This window comes from Hetaerina americana, unplaced genomic scaffold (assembly GCF_022747635.1).
Source record: "Hetaerina americana unplaced genomic scaffold, ioHetAmer1.1.p SCAF_6, whole genome shotgun sequence".
Lineage (NCBI taxonomy): Eukaryota > Metazoa > Arthropoda > Insecta > Odonata > Calopterygidae > Hetaerina > Hetaerina americana.
Genome location: NW_027287205.1, coordinates 44371300 through 44392499, shown reverse-complemented (window position 1 = coordinate 44392499; position 21200 = coordinate 44371300). Strand labels below are relative to the sequence as shown.

General features: G+C 40.6%; 1 protein-coding gene across 1 annotated transcript in view; it reads right to left on the bottom strand.

Moving 5' to 3' along the window:
• The window catches only part of LOC139695326 (centrosomal protein of 170 kDa-like), a 277342-nt gene that overhangs the window by 92621 nt on the left and 163521 nt on the right, over nt 1–21200 (bottom strand). The gene's annotated exons all lie outside the window — the stretch shown is intronic.

Genomic DNA, 21200 nt, shown 5'->3' with positions numbered 1-21200 from the left:
AAATTTTAAGTCATTTCACAAGAGCTAATTTGTACATACCGAGGCAGGCAGGGGTAATAAATACTGTACTTGTACAACTCGTTACTTGAGTGGGAATGAGAAAGTTTGATACTATATTTGAGAATGTTATCAGGAGACTAGTAAATCGACTAGCGCTTTTGAGAAACGAGCCCCTGGTATCAACTCAAACTTGATGAGGAGACGGGATGATTGGAAAAGGTTTCCGCCTCGATATCAAAGGAATTAAGCGAAACTACTCCCAAAGGAAGACAGGAACGACGTGGCGGTGCGAACGCCAAAATGAGCAAACTCGAGCGCGTCGCGTCACGCGACGAAGTTTTCCTGCACCGCACACGTAATCGCGGAAAAAAATTACCTCCTTTTCCTTCGCTATTATCGACTTAGAGGAGATACCAAGGGCGTGCTGTGCAAAGAACCGATGGGTGGAGAGGAAGGGAGGAGGGGGAGAGGAAAGTAAGTCAGGGTTGCCACGGTAATAAATTTGCACTACACACCTATTTCCTCAACTTTCCCAATCCTTCAAAAAATTAAATTTTTTTGGGAAGAAAATTTCATCGAGACTCCACGTAATTGAGTCGAAATCCTCAACGCGATGGGGCGCAGCGTATAAATGGCGTCACAATTCATATCCATGGCGTGAGGAGGAATTGTAAGGGGAGCCATACGTCACTTGCGCGATATCGGCATTATCTGCTTCACAAATTCTAAACTAAAAATGTACCGTTAAATACCATGAATCTTCCAGTATTTCAGATACCCTGTGTATACGTGCACAAATAACTAGCCCTCTGTGATAAAAAAATTTGGTAGTGGGGGAAGAGATATCTGCGCTTTGGCATAACAACTAATCAATTTTTAAAGTATTTAGTAAACATACATGTAGCCGACACAAAGTTCAATGAACCAGGTCTCTTTGCTTCAGTTATCCGGCAGCTGTCTCTTCAATTGAAATTCACTACCTAGCATTTCACTAACCGATTCCTCTAATTTTGTTCATCGGTGACTTCATTAGTCCAACTTTGGGGATACCAAATTCGCCCAGACTAAGGAATTATTGGCAGTCGAATGTTTATGATAGTCCCATTATCCCATTATCAATCGAGCTGACTGAAATCGGGGCCTATACAATTGGATAATCGATTACGTTCGACGTCATCTCACGTGCCTATGTAGAATCTCTCTACATGATTCTCGGCTAATTGTACTTGGTAGGTTATTCCACAGTGTATTATAGCCTTTGTCAGTGCTTCAACTCTGGCAGCAAAACCACAAAAATTGTAGGATATAAGGCATCAGGCAAAGTAGTAGTCGAAACGTTCCTTGGGAGTTCCAGCAATGTATGTGCGACCTTCATTATTTGCGTACAAATCGCCGTAAGTAACTCCTTCATCTGACCGCATGCCTACAATTATAAACTGGGGTCAAAGATTAAAAAATATTTTATAATTATGGCCTTTTTTTAATATTGCGTCCAATGAAAGTGAATGCGCAGTATGAGCTAATCTATTACCATCGGGCCTACTAATATTTATTACAGTTCATTGTAAATTAGAGAATGCTATTAGTGTGCACTGTTGGTTACTGCCATGCCCAGTTAATATTCCTACGTATTTGCCCAATTTTATATTGTCATGCCACTATATTGACGAAAGTCAATTCAATTTACCAATAAATAATTTTTTCCAATTTTAATAACTAAAACTTAATTATAAAATAAAATATATTAAGAAATTTTCACGCGCTGAAATGCGCTCGCGATTGGGGAAAAATATTTAAACGCCACCGTGTATTTTCCCTTAACATTCCCCGAGCTACACTATTATTATCTTCGGGATGCCTCCCACTTCGTTGCATTTATATTGACGTATTAAGTTTAGTTTATGATGAACTACTATCGGGAATGAGGCAATTTCGAAAACACTATTTCTTCTTTCCACGAAATGAAACTGCGAATACAGTGCTTGAGGTTTGAGGTGTTGCCCTGAAGAGAAAACGTAAGGAAAACATATGCGTAGTCTTAGTTTCCAGATTATTTAATGTAAAATCCATAGAAGCAAGGAAATGATAGATCTCGTATGGCATAAATTGATTTACGCGATAAACTTAAAGGCAGTAGGCTGCAGGTAACTTTCTTAATAAAGTCAAACACAAACCGTCATGAATCGACACTTCGTACAAAATTAGTCACACGATTTATGGCCACTTTACAATGACGCCGATGAAATGCCTCAATCCGGTGAACTACACCCCCGGTGACATGCGCCGGAAAGCGTAGTCAATCTCGAACGGACGAGACGGTCCGGGGAAGGAAGCTGCTGCCGTCCGCGTTCTTTATCGCTTGCTCTCATTCCGGGGATGGTGGGATGAGCGAAGACTATCGTCGCGCAAGGGCAATGAAGAGAGAGGGACACCAGATGATAGGCGAAGGAAGGGTGGGCGTTGGAGAGTGAGCTGGACAGCATTATCGGAGCATCTCGTCCCGGAGTCGGAGCGAGTTTCCACGCCCCAGCCGGCGGGAGGGTCGCACGCGCCACCCGTGACCGCTATCATGTCGAGATGAAACGAAGACGTCTCCCGGAGTGGGGATGGACAACGAGCGTGCGAATGTCGATTGTGCAATTAGAAACCTCACACTTACTTTCCTTCGGACCAAAATCCAAATGCCGCAAAACGGATTTTCCACAATTTCTCCCGTTGTCGTCATCCACCTGATGGGTAATCTTCCCTTCGATCTCGAATCTCGGCGTCGAAAACCCATATTTATGTATGAACATTTCGTTATTAGTAGGAAATTTCCCTGGAGGCAAAGGTCAAATCATGCACCCTCGGAATATTTATAAGCATTATAACATATTTAAATCAAAACACAATAGACCATTTATCACTTTTAAAATGCTTTGCAATCCAACTCGTTACCCTAATCTTAGATTACGTTCATTAGCTGAATTATTTAAAAAACAATCAATTCCTTTCAAATTTACATATGAATTCAGCAAAGGACTAATAAATAATTTTAGGTAACTCGTTCCATCCCTCAATTCCACGACTTCAGTTTTTCATTACCTTTCACTATATTTTATTTTGAGCGCATGAGCGTCGTTTCCTTTGTAGCCAAGCTTTTCTATCCAATTAGCTAATTCCTCGTAAGCCTTTTATTTTTATATTATTGCAATTCCGCAAATTCTATTCATTTCTCTTCTCAATTGGAGAGTTTCCCATTCTGGGGTTAGATAAGGTGAATAACACGTGTCAATATGTTTTCATTCTCGGCAGGAATACGAACTCCAACGGGATGCCGACGGCCAAGTAGAGGGTTAATCTACATCTAGGTAACACCCAGTAAACAACCAGCACGGTGTGTGGCAGAAGTTGCATCCACACCAGGAATTCACAGTACGCAAAGATATTAAAACAACTGAGTGGGTTTCCAACCGTCAAGGTCTCCTACGCCACTTGAAAACATGAACATGGTTGCTTTTTAAGCATCTATTAACTAAAAAAATGAAGCTCATGCCACCTTGAAAATATCTACAGGTTATATGTAACACATTCTTGCTATCTCGAGCATTTCATAGACTACAGCTTCGTCGGAAAATTTCGCACATTTAATTAAAACCAGAGCTAATGTGCTATTAAGCATTTTTCGGTCCGTCAGCTTAACTTTTAATGAAGCAATAATTACGAGGGAAAAAGGATAAAATACATTTCCAGGCTCTTCAAATGGTAACAAGGACTGATATCTGGAAAGATTGACATTGAACGCAGGAAATAAACTCTGAGGAAGAGGTCTGTGGTTACTGACCTCCTATGGGCTTTGGAATCGAAGATGTCTTCGGTGAACGACATTAAAAATGGAACAGGGAAAAAGACACAAGAGACACAATCTAAGACGAAACAACTTGTCCGAGGCGATAATGGAGGGTAAGGGGCGTGAACCGAGCCGGGATTCAATCGACCGGACATCCGAAAGAGCGATTACATATGTATAAAAACTCGAAGAAATATAATAATGGGAGATAAATGTGCAAGATTCGGAAGAACGACAAAGCTGTCGCATTAGAGATAGACCTTCGCTTGACAAATGCCTTTCGTCAGCCGGGACGAAGAGAAAAGTATAAAAAGGTTCGTTAAAACTGCACTTTATTGAATTTCAACAGCTAAAACGTCATTCGTCCTGAGGTGTTACCCACGGTACAATTTTTTACGGCCAATACTCCAAAAATCCAGCGAAGAGATTCCAAAATTTAAATCAAAACTTGGGCATTTTTATGCAATTCACGTACTTACAGTTAATCCATTGAATTACCTTGATTCAAAAGGATATAAATAGGTGAGCGAGGGAAAATAAGGAGAAAGGGAGAGGGACGTGAGAGAGCATTTTTCAAATGCTTATACGCTGGGACAATGATTTCAGCGCGGTTGCCAAACAGCTCTCGGGTGCTTTATTCGTACGAGAGGCTCTCGTGTTTGCCGGGGAAGAAACAAGGGGAAAGCAGTCACAGAGGCATTACGAACTAAATTACAAATGTCGGCATTTCCCACGGCGTTATGAGAAGCGGACCCGCGAAAGTTGCTTTGCGAAATGTTTCTCTCGTTTATCACAGTTTCACAAGAACAGCGCCCCGAACGGCGCTACACTTTGTCCACCGGATCACGTTCTCGAGTGAACTGAAGTATTATTTCCATTCTTCCCCTTCGATCGACCACTCCGAATCAAACGGTTCCACCCAATCTGATTTTAAATGCCGATTCTTTCGCCTCTGCTGTGAGACCACCCGAGGTACAGTTCCGTGCAGTCAAAAGTTTCGTCAAAAGAAAGACAGAAGTCGCTATTTGGTCGGACGTACTGTAGCACTTGGGGATACAGTAATTCCGATGATTTGCAACATCTAAAAATTTAAGGTGAATACAATATTTTTGCCATCACCACTCACGAACAAAGTGATGGAAAAATCAGGGCTGGACTATCATTTCATGAAGCACTTCTGTGAGGACCCTTCGACAGTGGAAGCGTGGATAAAAATTTCTCACGGGAGAGGCAATGCTAAAAAGTTTTTAATTGAGGATCTAGGCCAATTTCACATCCTTATCTTTTTTAAATCGTAAATACCTTTTTCGGTGGGGCGGGATCAGGATTGCAGTTTCTACTAAACCAGATTTTCCTCAACTCTAAAAATTCATTTCACAGGAAGCGTAAAGCGAAGGGAGCTTAATTTCCTACCTTACATAAAATAGCCATAATTTTTAGAATAATGCGAGAGCATGAATGGAAAACTACGAATATGGATGATTTTTTCAAATTGTAGCGTCATCGGGTTATGCTTTCTACATCCCACAGCATATATTTTTTTTATTTTTCGGGTCACAGAAGACACGAGTTAAATGAATTCAACTATGTGTTAGAACTTATAAAGGAAGTGAAAACACAATAACAAATGAAATAAATAACTAAAGAAGATTAAAAACCCCTCTTTTATAGCAATTTCACCCTAGGCTGTCTAGCATGGCCACTCAAACAAGAGCACAGCGCCTCTAAGAGCGCATGTAATATTTTGTTAGAAATATACCAAACGTAATATTATATCATGCTTTTATTCAATTGAAAGTATTCCATAAGAATTAATTTACTTAGACTGACTTAGCATGATATTTTTATTGCGGACGTGACTTTGTAATTGATTCATACCTTTATTTGTATTCTAGTGTATTTATTCTAGAATTTATTAGCATCACAACTAATTCAAAATAAGTAAAAAATACGTTTAAGTGCTCCAGACAAAAAGGTTTATTTCTTACGAACCAGCTTTCGCCCATCCTTACGCTATCGTCCAAACATAGGCTTACACCCATTTGCCATCTTCAGGTAGAAATAAAATAAATATTGAAAACCGTGAAAATAAATCTTTATGAGAGGACTCCATGAAGTATATATTTATTCAAGTTCCAACAATGGAGACATTTGTGAATAGCAAATCCTTGAATCGTGTGTTTCATAGCCATTTATACTGGCCTTCTTGGGCCAAAATTGGTTAGTCGTTTAGGTATTTTTATTAAAATTTCGAAATTTGACGAGTGAAATGAAACTTTGGGTATTGATTCAAATTTTAAACATCATCAACCATATTCCTGAAATAGTTTACATGGCAACCAAACTAAAAATGCAAAATGCTGGTGTAGGATCTCTCCCCAATGCGAATACACTATAACCGGGTAGTGAGATACTTGAAAAAAATCTTGCGAAAAGTTACGCCGACCTTACGAAAATTACACATGTTATCCGATGGTGGCAAGATAACTTACTCGTTGTCCCGTGGAAGTACGGGCTCGTGTTGTCATTAGAAATGAACGTCACTTTATTATAACGGAAGAAGAACGAAACTCAGTTCTACTGACCGTGGCGGGGGTTGACGGAAGACAGTCTCCTCGACTAGTCGGCAGGAAAAGTTGCCGAACAGGAAACAACCACTCTTCGACGACGATCCCGAGAGGATGGTGCACAAAAAAAACTAGATGAATCGTCGAGCTCGAAAGCGACCAAAAAAAACTTAATGGAGCACAAATGAGAGAGAGGGTACGTCCACTATCTCCACGTTAATGCATCCATTTGTCTTCAATCCACTGGTCCTTCACTACCTGGACAACGAAACAATCTTCTCTCGGAAGGCACTGGCAAACAAATTCGAGCAGTTCAGAAACACAAGAGTATACACGGATTGCACACTAAACTATCCCCGGCGTGGAAACTTCCTCGCGGGTAACAAGATTGCTCGGAGCTCCCGCTCTCGCCCGAAAGGAAAACAAAAGACTCGGGCTCCCCGCAGGAACGAAACTCTCTCTCCCTCAACTCTCGCACGGTTGTCAAAGGACCCGGCGAGGCGTAGGAATCACGAGCGCGGGGAAGAGGAACCGTGAGGAGAAGTGAAACGGGCAGTCGGCTGTGCTGTGATAGATGATGAGATCCGCCGGTTCAAGAGTCCGACAAGACCTTACTTTTGAGTCCTGCCTCTTTGCATCCACTTCCCACCGTCTCCGATTTTGCGAGCGGTCGCGATCTCGATGACCCAGGCGGGGACCAGATCCTCGTGATGATGACTCAACGACGCTGACTCAAAAGCCGCCCATCTCTCACAGTTGAGTACCCTCCTCGCGTAGCCGAAGAAATGTATGGGTGGGAGAGAGGGGAAGGAGACCTTAGGACGCCTCCCTAATTCTCGTCGAAACTCTGCGCAATGAGACGAACACGCTGCTCTCCACTCCTCGTATCAACTTTATGTCGCAGGCAGCGGGGGATTGGAGAGAGAACACAACCACATCCCTTCACCCGTCGGCTGAGAAAAAACCAGCACACTCTCTCCACATGCGTAGGAATAACGAATACGGGAATTCTTTCCCTGCCTAGGAAAGGGCAACAGCTGGCGGGCGACGTCTTCTCGGGAAGTGTTTGGCGCGAGTCCCTCAAGGATCTTAATTTGAGCCTCCGGTTTTTTCTCCTGCCCGGACCACCACAATATTGCACACTATGACAGAGAATTTCTGCGACTGGATTAGGGTTACAGGTTGCCTCGCCCGGTAATTGATGCAGTAGAATGTCAGATACACATCAGATGGAAAAAGATGATGCTTCCCTGTCGATGTTCGCTATTAGGGGTTCACCCACAGCGTGGGCGATTTCGATTCGCCTCGATGCGATGTGGTTCCAACCGATATGGTTCTTAAACACCGGGGAACGAGAGATAGAGGTGAGGTGTGCGGAGAAAGTCACAAGGGGATCCGAGAGATGAAAGGAAATCCCAGCGGCACGTGGCTTCACAGGACGACAAGAAAGGTTAGCTAGTTCTTCCGGAGATACTTTTCACTGCAGGCTAAAAAATAATCTTGGAATATTAAAAAAAAATGAGTTATAGAAACGCGCGAAGCTGACCTATCATGGGGTGCTCCCCAAGGGCGGTACGCGGCATATAACACGTCCGACGAACTTCTCGGGACTGACTGCTCAGGAGTTGCTGTCGAGCAGAGCACGGTCTCGCTCCAGAGAGGGAGGCGGGGGAGGAAAGAGAGGAGGAGGAGGAGGTGGAGAGACGGAAGAAGTAGGGGAAGGGGCGACAAGAAGGGGAGGGAGAGTGGGGAAGGCATCGGGAAAGGGGGCTTAGGGGAAGGGAACAGCTGTGGCCGGGAGTGGAATGGGAATCGAGGGAGGGGGACGGGAAACACATGGAGGGCGGTGGAGGGAGAGACCCACCGCCCGCGAGAGCAGACGATATTTGCACCCGAGCACCATCTGCCACTGAATTTCGCAAGCATTCCGGGTGGACTCGCCGCGGGGCGAGAGTGGAGGGCGCCGGGAAGGAATCGTGCAGGGCAGTAGGGATAAGGGGGGCGAGGAACACGACCAGGGGCCACTTTCCTCAAAATCCGTCTCGTCCCTTTCACAAAATACGAGAATGTTTCCTTAAAATAATCCATAACTACGTCCCACAACATTTCACACTCGATGGATAGTGTGCGGAGCAGTGATTCCATTGACGTTCGCCAGATCCGGTGGAGTGGCTTGAGATGATGTCAGCGTTAGGACGAAAATTTAAATATCAAAGAAAGAAATGCATATATTTTATTGCTTCGCAAGCATTCCCTATGCATTCTCCGGGTCGTTTGGAGTCTTCTGACCTCAAGAAACAGGCTGGAATGCCTGCTGACATGACTTGGCATCAGATGGACTAATGAGGATGACTAACCGAACAATCTAAATTCATGAAAACCATATGCTTTAAGTCCTAACTATTTTAATTTTACATTTTGGGATGTCATTTTCTACACTGCTGCAAAAAGAATGGGTATTAACAAACCCTAAAAGCCAAGATTAAAAACAAAAATCGATCGAAAAAAAATACAGGAAAGCCCATAATTTTGGTCATTTACAATGACTTAGGCTATGTAAAAAAATAGTACCTCAAAAATGTCAATCAAGTATCTCTGCATATGTGACGGGCTAAATGTATGTCGAAGCTTAATTTTCAGTCTAGTCAAATCCATGACTCCAGTATGCCTAAAAACAAAGCTTGACCAAAAATATAACTTCTACATCATATCCATCAATCCCCATGATGGAGCGCGTCAGCGGTTTTGGGACACCAAACATAAGAGTAATGATAGAATGTTGTGCTGTATATAATGATTCCTATTGTTGTATTGAAATGTAATGAAATAATTGACTTTGTAATTCCACACACTTTATTTAAAAACACACGACCCAGGTTTCGACGTTGAACGTCATCATCAGGTGGTCCTCATAGAAGCACGCTGGCTATATATACCTTCTGATCATAGGAGGGGGGGTTGGTCAGAGAGGGAGGTCGGAGGGGTAAAAAGGTTACAATGTAGCTGGGAAGAAAAGAGAATTACATTTTTGATTTAGAAGAGTGGTAGGTCTAGGAGTGGGGAGTGGGAGGGATACAAAATTTCGTTGGCAAGATCATCTTTCCAACGGACACATTTCAAAATTTCTAACTGCTCCAAAGCATCGAGCCTTTGACCTTTTTCTTCAAAATGAATAATTTTTGTCACAAAGTCACTTTTGTGATCACTTTCGATGAGGTGTTTTGCAAAGAGGGATGTTATGTTCTTATTTTTTACACATGTTTGGTGTTCTTTAATCCTTTCTTTAAATTTCCGTCCTGTTTGTCCAATATACTTTGTGCTACAATCCGAGCACTTTAACTCATACACTCCACTCCTCTCGTTTTCGGGGACTTTGTCTTTAGTGTGAGAGATCAGGTTCTTAAGGCATGAACGACTGTAAAAGGCACATTTAATTTTTTCTTTAGGTAAACTTTTAATTACTTTTTGAGAAATAGTCCCAAGATATAGTATTCTCCGCCATTTGGCAGTGGGATCTTTTACATGTTCGGGGTTGTAAATGTGGCTTAAGGCTATTTTTGTAAGTTTATTCCGGTAAAGTTTATTTATTAGATCTTCTGAATACCCATTGTTTACTGCTAACGTTTTAATTACATTAAGTTCCCTATTTACATTGAATTTTGACATAGGGATAGCGGTCAAACGGTGGATCATTGCATGAAATGCCGAAAGCTTTTGGGTGAAGCAATGCCTTGAAGAGGAATTAATTAATTGGTCTGTATACATTTCTTTCCTAAAAATGGAATACTGTAACCCATCTTTGTCTTTAGAAATGGATAGGTCGAGGAAATTCAGGGAACCTTTTTCCTCTTTTTCACACGTGAATTGTACATTAGAATTGATAGAATTTAGATGTGCTAGAAACTGATCTAGTTGCCTATCAGAACCTGTCCACACACAGAAGACATCGTCTACATATCTTAACCAACAAAATACATTATTAATGAGAGGGTAGGCTGAGGAGAACAAAACTTTTTCAAAATTGTCCATATACATATCGGCCAGGAGTGGGGACAAGGGCGAGCCCATGGCTAAACCATTGGGTTGTTGGAAATAGGTACCATTAAAAATGAAATAATTTTGGGAAACACACGTCTTAAGTAATGCACAAAGTTCACTTATAACTGGAACTGGGATGGATTTCCGGATGAGGATGTCTTCGGCAAGGTTCACCGCTTCCATGGGTGGCACGTTGGTGAAAAGGTTGCGTACATCAAAGGAAACAAGCATGCACTTTTTCGGGATGACCTTTTTCATAAGTTTGTTCACAAGGTCCAAGGAATTCACTACACCATATTCCGTGGAAAATTTGGAAACCTCCCTGAAGAGTACATTAAGCCTTTTCGCTAGTATGTGGTTGGGAGCTGACATATTTGATACTACAGGCCTGATCGGAATCCCATTTTTATGAACTTTAGGTAGCCCGAAAAACCGTGGTGCTGAGGGATTCATTTGCACTAGTTTCAACATTTCACAACTTTTGAATAACGTGTTACAAGATTTAATCACTTTCTTAATTTCTTGTTGAAACTTGGGGGTTGGGTCTGAACGAAGTACTTCAATGTTATTGTCCCTGATGAAGTCTTCGCATTTCGTGATGTAGGTATTTCGTTCTAATACAACCACTGCGCTGCCTTTGTCTGCTTTCTGGATGATCAAATTTTTCTCTGTCACTGAATGTTTAATGGACTTTAAGGCCTCGTACTCGGTAGAATACTTCATCTTTTTTACTCCAAGTTGTGAGAATTTAAGGAGCTCCTGGGAAACAACTTGTTTAACCGCGATATTTTCTTTCTGAAGGGCAACTTCAAGGTCAACAGCCAGGTTTTTAATGTTTTTAACAGAAATTGGAATTTTAGGTACGTACTTAAGGCCTTTTTCTAGCAAAGAAATCTCACTATTAGAAAAGGAATGTCCGGAAAGGTTAACGATTCGAGGCCCAAACTTATGGTCACACTTAGAACTTGTTGATTTTGAACTGGACTCCTTATTTCTCCGTAGTAAATCAAGCTTACGGTTCATTTTCGCTCTTTTTTGAAAGGAAATCTCACTGCACTTCTGACGGACCTCATTATCAAAGTATAGCCACTCGATCCAATGAAGTTTATGGGACAATTCCACGTATAAAAGTAGTAGATAATGGGATATAGCGTCTCGTTTAACATACCATTCGTGTAACTCCCTTTTAAGCCAGGCTTTCTTGGCTACTCCTATAGCGAACTTTCCTGCCGAGGATTGGGTTTTCTTACACTGAAGGTTGATGTACTTCGGGAAAACTCCAAGGGAGATGCAGCGGCTGTTGAAGAAGATGTTCAATGACGCATTCCGGTATTTTATGGAGAGTCTTGAAGTTGCCCTTCAGAAAGAAAATATCGCGGTTAAACAAGTTGTTTCCCAGGAGCTCCTTAAATTCTCACAACTTGGAGTAAAAAAGATGAAGTATTCTACCGAGTACGAGGCCTTAAAGTCCATTAAACATTCAGTGACAGAGAAAAATTTGATCATCCAGAAAGCAGACAAAGGCAGCGCAGTGGTTGTATTAGAACGAAATACCTACATCACGAAATGCGAAGACTTCATCAGGGACAATAACATTGAAGTACTTCGTTCAGACCCAACCCCCAAGTTTCAACAAGAAATTAAGAAAGTGATTAAATCTTGTAACACGTTATTCAAAAGTTGTGAAATGTTGAAACTAGTGCAAATGAATCCCTCAGCACCACGGTTTTTCGGGCTACCTAAAGTTCATAAAAATGGGATTCCGATCAGGCCTGTAGTATCAAATATGTCAGCTCCCAACCACATACTAGCGAAAAGGCTTAATGTACTCTTCAGGGAGGTTTCCAAATTTTCCACGGAATATGGTGTAGTGAATTCCTTGGACCTTGTGAACAAACTTATGAAAAAGGTCATCCCGAAAAAGTGCATGCTTGTTTCCTTTGATGTACGCAACCTTTTCACCAACGTGCCACCCATGGAAGCGGTGAACCTTGCCGAAGACATCCTCATCCGGAAATCCATCCCAGTTCCAGTTATAAGTGAACTTTGTGCATTACTTAAGACGTGTGTTTCCCAAAATTATTTCATTTTTAATGGTACCTATTTCCAACAACCCAATGGTTTAGCCATGGGCTCGCCCTTGTCCCCACTCCTGGCCGATATGTATATGGACAATTTTGAAAAAGTTTTGTTCTCCTCAGCCTACCCTCTCATTAATAATGTATTTTGTTGGTTAAGATATGTAGACGATGTCTTCTGTGTGTGGACAGGTTCTGATAGGCAACTAGATCAGTTTCTAGCACATCTAAATTCTATCAATTCTAATGTACAATTCACGTGTGAAAAAGAGGAAAAAGGTTCCCTGAATTTCCTCGACCTATCCATTTCTAAAGACAAAGATGGGTTACAGTATTCCATTTTTAGGAAAGAAATGTATACAGACCAATTAATTAATTCCTCTTCAAGGCATTGCTTCACCCAAAAGCTTTCGGCATTTCATGCAATGATCCACCGTTTGACCGCTATCCCTATGTCAAAATTCAATGTAAATAGGGAACTTAATGTAATTAAAACGTTAGCAGTAAACAATGGGTATTCAGAAGATCTAATAAATAAACTTTACCGGAATAAACTTACAAAAATAGCCTTAAGCCACATTTACAACCCCGAACATGTAAAAGATCCCACTGCCAAATGGCGGAGAATACTATATCTTGGGACTATTTCTCAAAAAGTAATTAAAAGTTTACCTAAAGAAAAAATTAAATGTGCCTTTTACAGTCGTTCATGCCTTAAGAACCTGATCTCTCACACTAAAGACAAAGTCCCCGAAAACGAGAGGAGTGGAGTGTATGAGTTAAAGTGCTCGGATTGTAGCACAAAGTATATTGGACAAACAGGACGGAAATTTAAAGAAAGGATTAAAGAACACCAAACATGTGTAAAAAATAAGAACATAACATCCCTCTTTGCAAAACACCTCATCGAAAGTGATCACAAAAGTGACTTTGTGACAAAAATTATTCATTTTGAAGAAAAAGGTCAAAGGCTCGATGCTTTGGAGCAGTTAGAAATTTTGAAATGTGTCCGTTGGAAAGATGATCTTGCCAACGAAATTTTGTATCCCTCCCACTCCCCACTCCTAGACCTACCACTCTTCTAAATCAAAAATGTAATTCTCTTTTCTTCCCAGCTACATTGTAACCTTTTTACCCCTCCGACCTCCCTCTCTGACCAACCCCCCCTCCTATGATCAGAAGGTATATATAGCCAGCGTGCTTCTATGAGGACCACCTGATGATGACGTTCAACGTCGAAACCTGGGTCGTGTGTTTTTAAATAAAGTGTGTGGAATTACAAAGTCAATTATTTCATTACATTTCAATATGTTATGCAAATTCCACAAAGTTACGCCTGAGACAACAAATTTTATTAAGTGCGCCAGTAACGCAGTTATGGCAAGCCTCTACAGAAGACTCTCCATAAAATACCGGAATGCGTCATTGAACATCTTCTTCAACAGCCGCTGCATCTCCCTTGGAGTTTTCCCGAAGTACATCAACCTTCAGTGTAAGAAAACCCAATCCTCGGCAGGAAAGTTCGCTATAGGAGTAGCCAAGAAAGCCTGGCTTAAAAGGGAGTTACACGAATGGTATGTTAAACGAGACGCTATATCCCATTATCTACTACTTTTATACGTGGAATTGTCCCATAAACTTCATTGGATCGAGTGGCTATACTTTGATAATGAGGTCCGTCAGAAGTGCAGTGAGATTTCCTTTCAAAAAAGAGCGAAAATGAACCGTAAGCTTGATTTACTACGGAGAAATAAGGAGTCCAGTTCAAAATCAACAAGTTCTAAGTGTGACCATAAGTTTGGGCCTCGAATCGTTAACCTTTCCGGACATTCCTTTTCTAATAGTGAGATTTCTTTGCTAGAAAAAGGCCTTAAGTACGTACCTAAAATTCCAATTTCTGTTAAAAACATTAAAAACCTGGCTGTTGACCTTGAAGTTGCCCTTCAGAAAGAAAATATCGCGGTTAAACAAGTTGTTTCCCAGGAGCTCCTTAAATTCTCACAACTTGGAGTAAAAAAGATGAAGTATTCTACCGAGTACGAGGCCTTAAAGTCCATTAAACATTCAGTGACAGAGAAAAATTTGATCATCCAGAAAGCAGACAAAGGCAGCGCAGTGGTTGTATTAGAACGAAATACCTACATCACGAAATGCGAAGACTTCATCAGGGACAATAACATTGAAGTACTTCGTTCAGACCCAACCCCCAAGTTTCAACAAGAAATTAAGAAAGTGATTAAATCTTGTAACACGTTATTCAAAAGTTGTGAAATGTTGAAACTAGTGCAAATGAATCCCTCAGCACCACGGTTTTTCGGGCTACCTAAAGTTCATAAAAATGGGATTCCGATCAGGCCTGTAGTATCAAATATGTCAGCTCCCAACCACATACTAGCGAAAAGGCTTAATGTACTCTTCAGGGAGGTTTCCAAATTTTCCACGGAATATGGTGTAGTGAATTCCTTGGACCTTGTGAACAAACTTATGAAAAAGGTCATCCCGAAAAAGTGCATGCTTGTTTCCTTTGATGTACGCAACCTTTTCACCAACGTGCCACCCATGGAAGCGGTGAACCTTGCCGAAGACATCCTCATCCGGAAATCCATCCCAGTTCCAGTTATAAGTGAACTTTGTGCATTACTTAAGACGTGTGTTTCCCAAAATTATTTCATTTTTAATGGTACCTATTTCCAACAACCCAATGGTTTAGCCATGGGCTCGCCCTTGTCCCCACTCCTGGCCGATATGTATATGGACAATTTTGAAAAAGTTTTGTTCTCCTCAGCCTACCCTCTCATTAATAATGTATTTTGTTGGTTAAGATATGTAGACGATGTCTTCTGTGTGTGGACAGGTTCTGATAGGCAACTAGATCAGTTTCTAGCACATCTAAATTCTATCAATTCTAATGTACAATTCACGTGTGAAAAAGAGGAAAAAGGTTCCCTGAATTTCCTCGACCTATCCATTTCTAAAGACAAAGATGGGTTACAGTATTCCATTTTTAGGAAAGAAATGTATACAGACCAATTAATTAATTCCTCTTCAAGGCATTGCTTCACCCAAAAGCTTTCGGCATTTCATGCAATGATCCACCGTTTGACCGCTATCCCTATGTCAAAATTCAATGTAAATAGGGAACTTAATGTAATTAAAACGTTAGCAGTAAACAATGGGTATTCAGAAGATCTAATAAATAAACTTTACCGGAATAAACTTACAAAAATAGCCTTAAGCCACATTTACAACCCCGAACATGTAAAAGATCCCACTGCCAAATGGCGGAGAATACTATATCTTGGGACTATTTCTCAAAAAGTAATTAAAAGTTTACCTAAAGAAAAAATTAAATGTGCCTTTTACAGTCGTTCATGCCTTAAGAACCTGATCTCTCACACTAAAGACAAAGTCCCCGAAAACGAGAGGAGTGGAGTGTATGAGTTAAAGTGCTCGGATTGTAGCACAAAGTATATTGGACAAACAGGACGGAAATTTAAAGAAAGGATTAAAGAACACCAAACATGTGTAAAAAATAAGAACATAACATCCCTCTTTGCAAAACACCTCATCGAAAGTGATCACAAAAGTGACTTTGTGACAAAAATTATTCATTTTGAAGAAAAAGGTCAAAGGCTCGATGCTTTGGAGCAGTTAGAAATTTTGAAATGTGTCCGTTGGAAAGATGATCTTGCCAACGAAATTTTGTATCCCTCCCACTCCCCACTCCTAGACCTACCACTCTTCTAAATCAAAAATGTAATTCTCTTTTCTTCCCAGCTACATTGTAACCTTTTTACCCCTCCGACCTCCCTCTCTGACCAACCCCCCCTCCTATGATCAGAAGGTATATATAGCCAGCGTGCTTCTATGAGGACCACCTGATGATGACGTTCAACGTCGAAACCTGGGTCGTGTGTTTTTAAATAAAGTGTGTGGAATTACAAAGTCAATTATTTCATTACATTTCAATATGTTATGCAAATTCCACAAAGTTACGCCTGAGACAACAAATTTTATTAAGTGCGCCAGTAACGCAGTTATGGCAAGCCTCTACAGAAGACTCTCCATAAAATACCGGAATGCGTCATTGAACATCTTCTTCAACAGCCGCTGCATCTCCCTTGGAGTTTTCCCGAAGTACATCAACCTTCAGTGTAAGAAAACCCAATCCTCGGCAGGAAAGTTCGCTATAGGAGTAGCCAAGAAAGCCTGGCTTAAAAGGGAGTTACACGAATGGTATGTTAAACGAGACGCTATATCCCATTATCTACTACTTTTATACGTGGAATTGTCCCATAAACTTCATTGGATCGAGTGGCTATACTTTGATAATGAGGTCCGTCAGAAGTGCAGTGAGATTTCCTTTCAAAAAAGAGCGAAAATGAACCGTAAGCTTGATTTACTACGGAGAAATAAGGAGTCCAGTTCAAAATCAACAAGTTCTAAGTGTGACCATAAGTTTGGGCCTCGAATCGTTAACCTTTCCGGACATTCCTTTTCTAATAGTGAGATTTCTTTGCTAGAAAAAGGCCTTAAGTACGTACCTAAAATTCCAATTTCTGTTAAAAACATTAAAAACCTGGCTGTTGACCTTGAAGTTGCCCTTCAGAAAGAAAATATCGCGGTTAAACAAGTTGTTTCCCAGGAGCTCCTTAAATTCTCACAACTTGGAGTAAAAAAGATGAAGTATTCTACCGAGTACGAGGCCTTAAAGTCCATTAAACATTCAGTGACAGAGAAAAATTTGATCATCCAGAAAGCAGACAAAGGCAGCGCAGTGGTTGTATTAGAACGAAATACCTACATCACGAAATGCGAAGACTTCATCAGGGACAATAACATTGAAGTACTTCGTTCAGACCCAACCCCCAAGTTTCAACAAGAAATTAAGAAAGTGATTAAATCTTGTAACACGTTATTCAAAAGTTGTGAAATGTTGAAACTAGTGCAAATGAATCCCTCAGCACCACGGTTTTTCGGGCTACCTAAAGTTCATAAAAATGGGATTCCGATCAGGCCTGTAGTATCAAATATGTCAGCTCCCAACCACATACTAGCGAAAAGGCTTAATGTACTCTTCAGGGAGGTTTCCAAATTTTCCACGGAATATGGTGTAGTGAATTCCTTGGACCTTGTGAACAAACTTATGAAAAAGGTCATCCCGAAAAAGTGCATGCTTGTTTCCTTTGATGTACGCAACCTTTTCACCAACGTGCCACCCATGGAAGCGGTGAACCTTGCCGAAGACATCCTCATCCGGAAATCCATCCCAGTTCCAGTTATAAGTGAACTTTGTGCATTACTTAAGACGTGTGTTTCCCAAAATTATTTCATTTTTAATGGTACCTATTTCCAACAACCCAATGGTTTAGCCATGGGCTCGCCCTTGTCCCCACTCCTGGCCGATATGTATATGGACAATTTTGAAAAAGTTTTGTTCTCCTCAGCCTACCCTCTCATTAATAATGTATTTTGTTGGTTAAGATATGTAGACGATGTCTTCTGTGTGTGGACAGGTTCTGATAGGCAACTAGATCAGTTTCTAGCACATCTAAATTCTATCAATTCTAATGTACAATTCACGTGTGAAAAAGAGGAAAAAGGTTCCCTGAATTTCCTCGACCTATCCATTTCTAAAGACAAAGATGGGTTACAGTATTCCATTTTTAGGAAAGAAATGTATACAGACCAATTAATTAATTCCTCTTCAAGGCATTGCTTCACCCAAAAGCTTTCGGCATTTCATGCAATGATCCACCGTTTGACCGCTATCCCTATGTCAAAATTCAATGTAAATAGGGAACTTAATGTAATTAAAACGTTAGCAGTAAACAATGGGTATTCAGAAGATCTAATAAATAAACTTTACCGGAATAAACTTACAAAAATAGCCTTAAGCCACATTTACAACCCCGAACATGTAAAAGATCCCACTGCCAAATGGCGGAGAATACTATATCTTGGGACTATTTCTCAAAAAGTAATTAAAAGTTTACCTAAAGAAAAAATTAAATGTGCCTTTTACAGTCGTTCATGCCTTAAGAACCTGATCTCTCACACTAAAGACAAAGTCCCCGAAAACGAGAGGAGTGGAGTGTATGAGTTAAAGTGCTCGGATTGTAGCACAAAGTATATTGGACAAACAGGACGGAAATTTAAAGAAAGGATTAAAGAACACCAAACATGTGTAAAAAATAAGAACATAACATCCCTCTTTGCAAAACACCTCATCGAAAGTGATCACAAAAGTGACTTTGTGACAAAAATTATTCATTTTGAAGAAAAAGGTCAAAGGCTCGATGCTTTGGAGCAGTTAGAAATTTTGAAATGTGTCCGTTGGAAAGATGATCTTGCCAACGAAATTTTGTATCCCTCCCACTCCCCACTCCTAGACCTACCACTCTTCTAAATCAAAAATGTAATTCTCTTTTCTTCCCAGCTACATTGTAACCTTTTTACCCCTCCGACCTCCCTCTCTGACCAACCCCCCCTCCTATGATCAGAAGGTATATATAGCCAGCGTGCTTCTATGAGGACCACCTGATGATGACGTTCAACGTCGAAACCTGGGTCGTGTGTTTTTAAATAAAGTGTGTGGAATTACAAAGTCAATTATTTCATTACATTTCAATATGTTATGCAAATTCCACAAAGTTACGCCTGAGACAACAAATTTTATTAAGTGCGCCAGTAACGCAGTTATGGCAAGCCTCTACAGAAGACTCTCCATAAAATACCGGAATGCGTCATTGAACATCTTCTTCAACAGCCGCTGCATCTCCCTTGGAGTTTTCCCGAAGTACATCAACCTTCAGTGTAAGAAAACCCAATCCTCGGCAGGAAAGTTCGCTATAGGAGTAGCCAAGAAAGCCTGGCTTAAAAGGGAGTTACACGAATGGTATGTTAAACGAGACGCTATATCCCATTATCTACTACTTTTATACGTGGAATTGTCCCATAAACTTCATTGGATCGAGTGGCTATACTTTGATAATGAGGTCCGTCAGAAGTGCAGTGAGATTTCCTTTCAAAAAAGAGCGAAAATGAACCGTAAGCTTGATTTACTACGGAGAAATAAGGAGTCCAGTTCAAAATCAACAAGTTCTAAGTGTGACCATAAGTTTGGGCCTCGAATCGTTAACCTTTCCGGACATTCCTTTTCTAATAGTGAGATTTCTTTGCTAGAAAAAGGCCTTAAGTACGTACCTAAAATTCCAATTTCTGTTAAAAACATTAAAAACCTGGCTGTTGACCTTGAAGTTGCCCTTCAGAAAGAAAATATCGCGGTTAAACAAGTTGTTTCCCAGGAGCTCCTTAAATTCTCACAACTTGGAGTAAAAAAGATGAAGTATTCTACCGAGTACGAGGCCTTAAAGTCCATTAAACATTCAGTGACAGAGAAAAATTTGATCATCCAGAAAGCAGACAAAGGCAGCGCAGTGGTTGTATTAGAACGAAATACCTACATCACGAAATGCGAAGACTTCATCAGGGACAATAACATTGAAGTACTTCGTTCAGACCCAACCCCCAAGTTTCAACAAGAAATTAAGAAAGTGATTAAATCTTGTAACACGTTATTCAAAAGTTGTGAAATGTTGAAACTAGTGCAAATGAATCCCTCAGCACCACGGTTTTTCGGGCTACCTAAAGTTCATAAAAATGGGATTCCGATCAGGCCTGTAGTATCAAATATGTCAGCTCCCAACCACATACTAGCGAAAAGGCTTAATGTACTCTTCAGGGAGGTTTCCAAATTTTCCACGGAATATGGTGTAGTGAATTCCTTGGACCTTGTGAACAAACTTATGAAAAAGGTCATCCCGAAAAAGTGCATGCTTGTTTCCTTTGATGTACGCAACCTTTTCACCAACGTGCCACCCATGGAAGCGGTGAACCTTGCCGAAGACATCCTCATCCGGAAATCCATCCCAGTTCCAGTTATAAGTGAACTTTGTGCATTACTTAAGACGTGTGTTTCCCAAAATTATTTCATTTTTAATGGTACCTATTTCCAACAACCCAATGGTTTAGCCATGGGCTCGCCCTTGTCCCCACTCCTGGCCGATATGTATATGGACAATTTTGAAAAAGTTTTGTTCTCCTCAGCCTACCCTCTCATTAATAATGTATTTTGTTGGTTAAGATATGTAGACGATGTCTTCTGTGTGTGGACAGGTTCTGATAGGCAACTAGATCAGTTTCTAGCACATCTAAATTCTATCAATTCTAATGTACAATTCACGTGTGAAAAAGAGGAAAAAGGTTCCCTGAATTTCCTCGACCTATCCATTTCTAAAGACAAAGATGGGTTACAGTATTCCATTTTTAGGAAAGAAATGTATACAGACCAATTAATTAATTCCTCTTCAAGGCATTGCTTCACCCAAAAGCTTTCGGCATTTCATGCAATGATCCACCGTTTGACCGCTATCCCTATGTCAAAATTCAATGTAAATAGGGAACTTAATGTAATTAAAACGTTAGCAGTAAACAATGGGTATTCAGAAGATCTAATAAATAAACTTTACCGGAATAAACTTACAAAAATAGCCTTAAGCCACATTTACAACCCCGAACATGTAAAAGATCCCACTGCCAAATGGCGGAGAATACTATATCTTGGGACTATTTCTCAAAAAGTAATTAAAAGTTTACCTAAAGAAAAAATTAAATGTGCCTTTTACA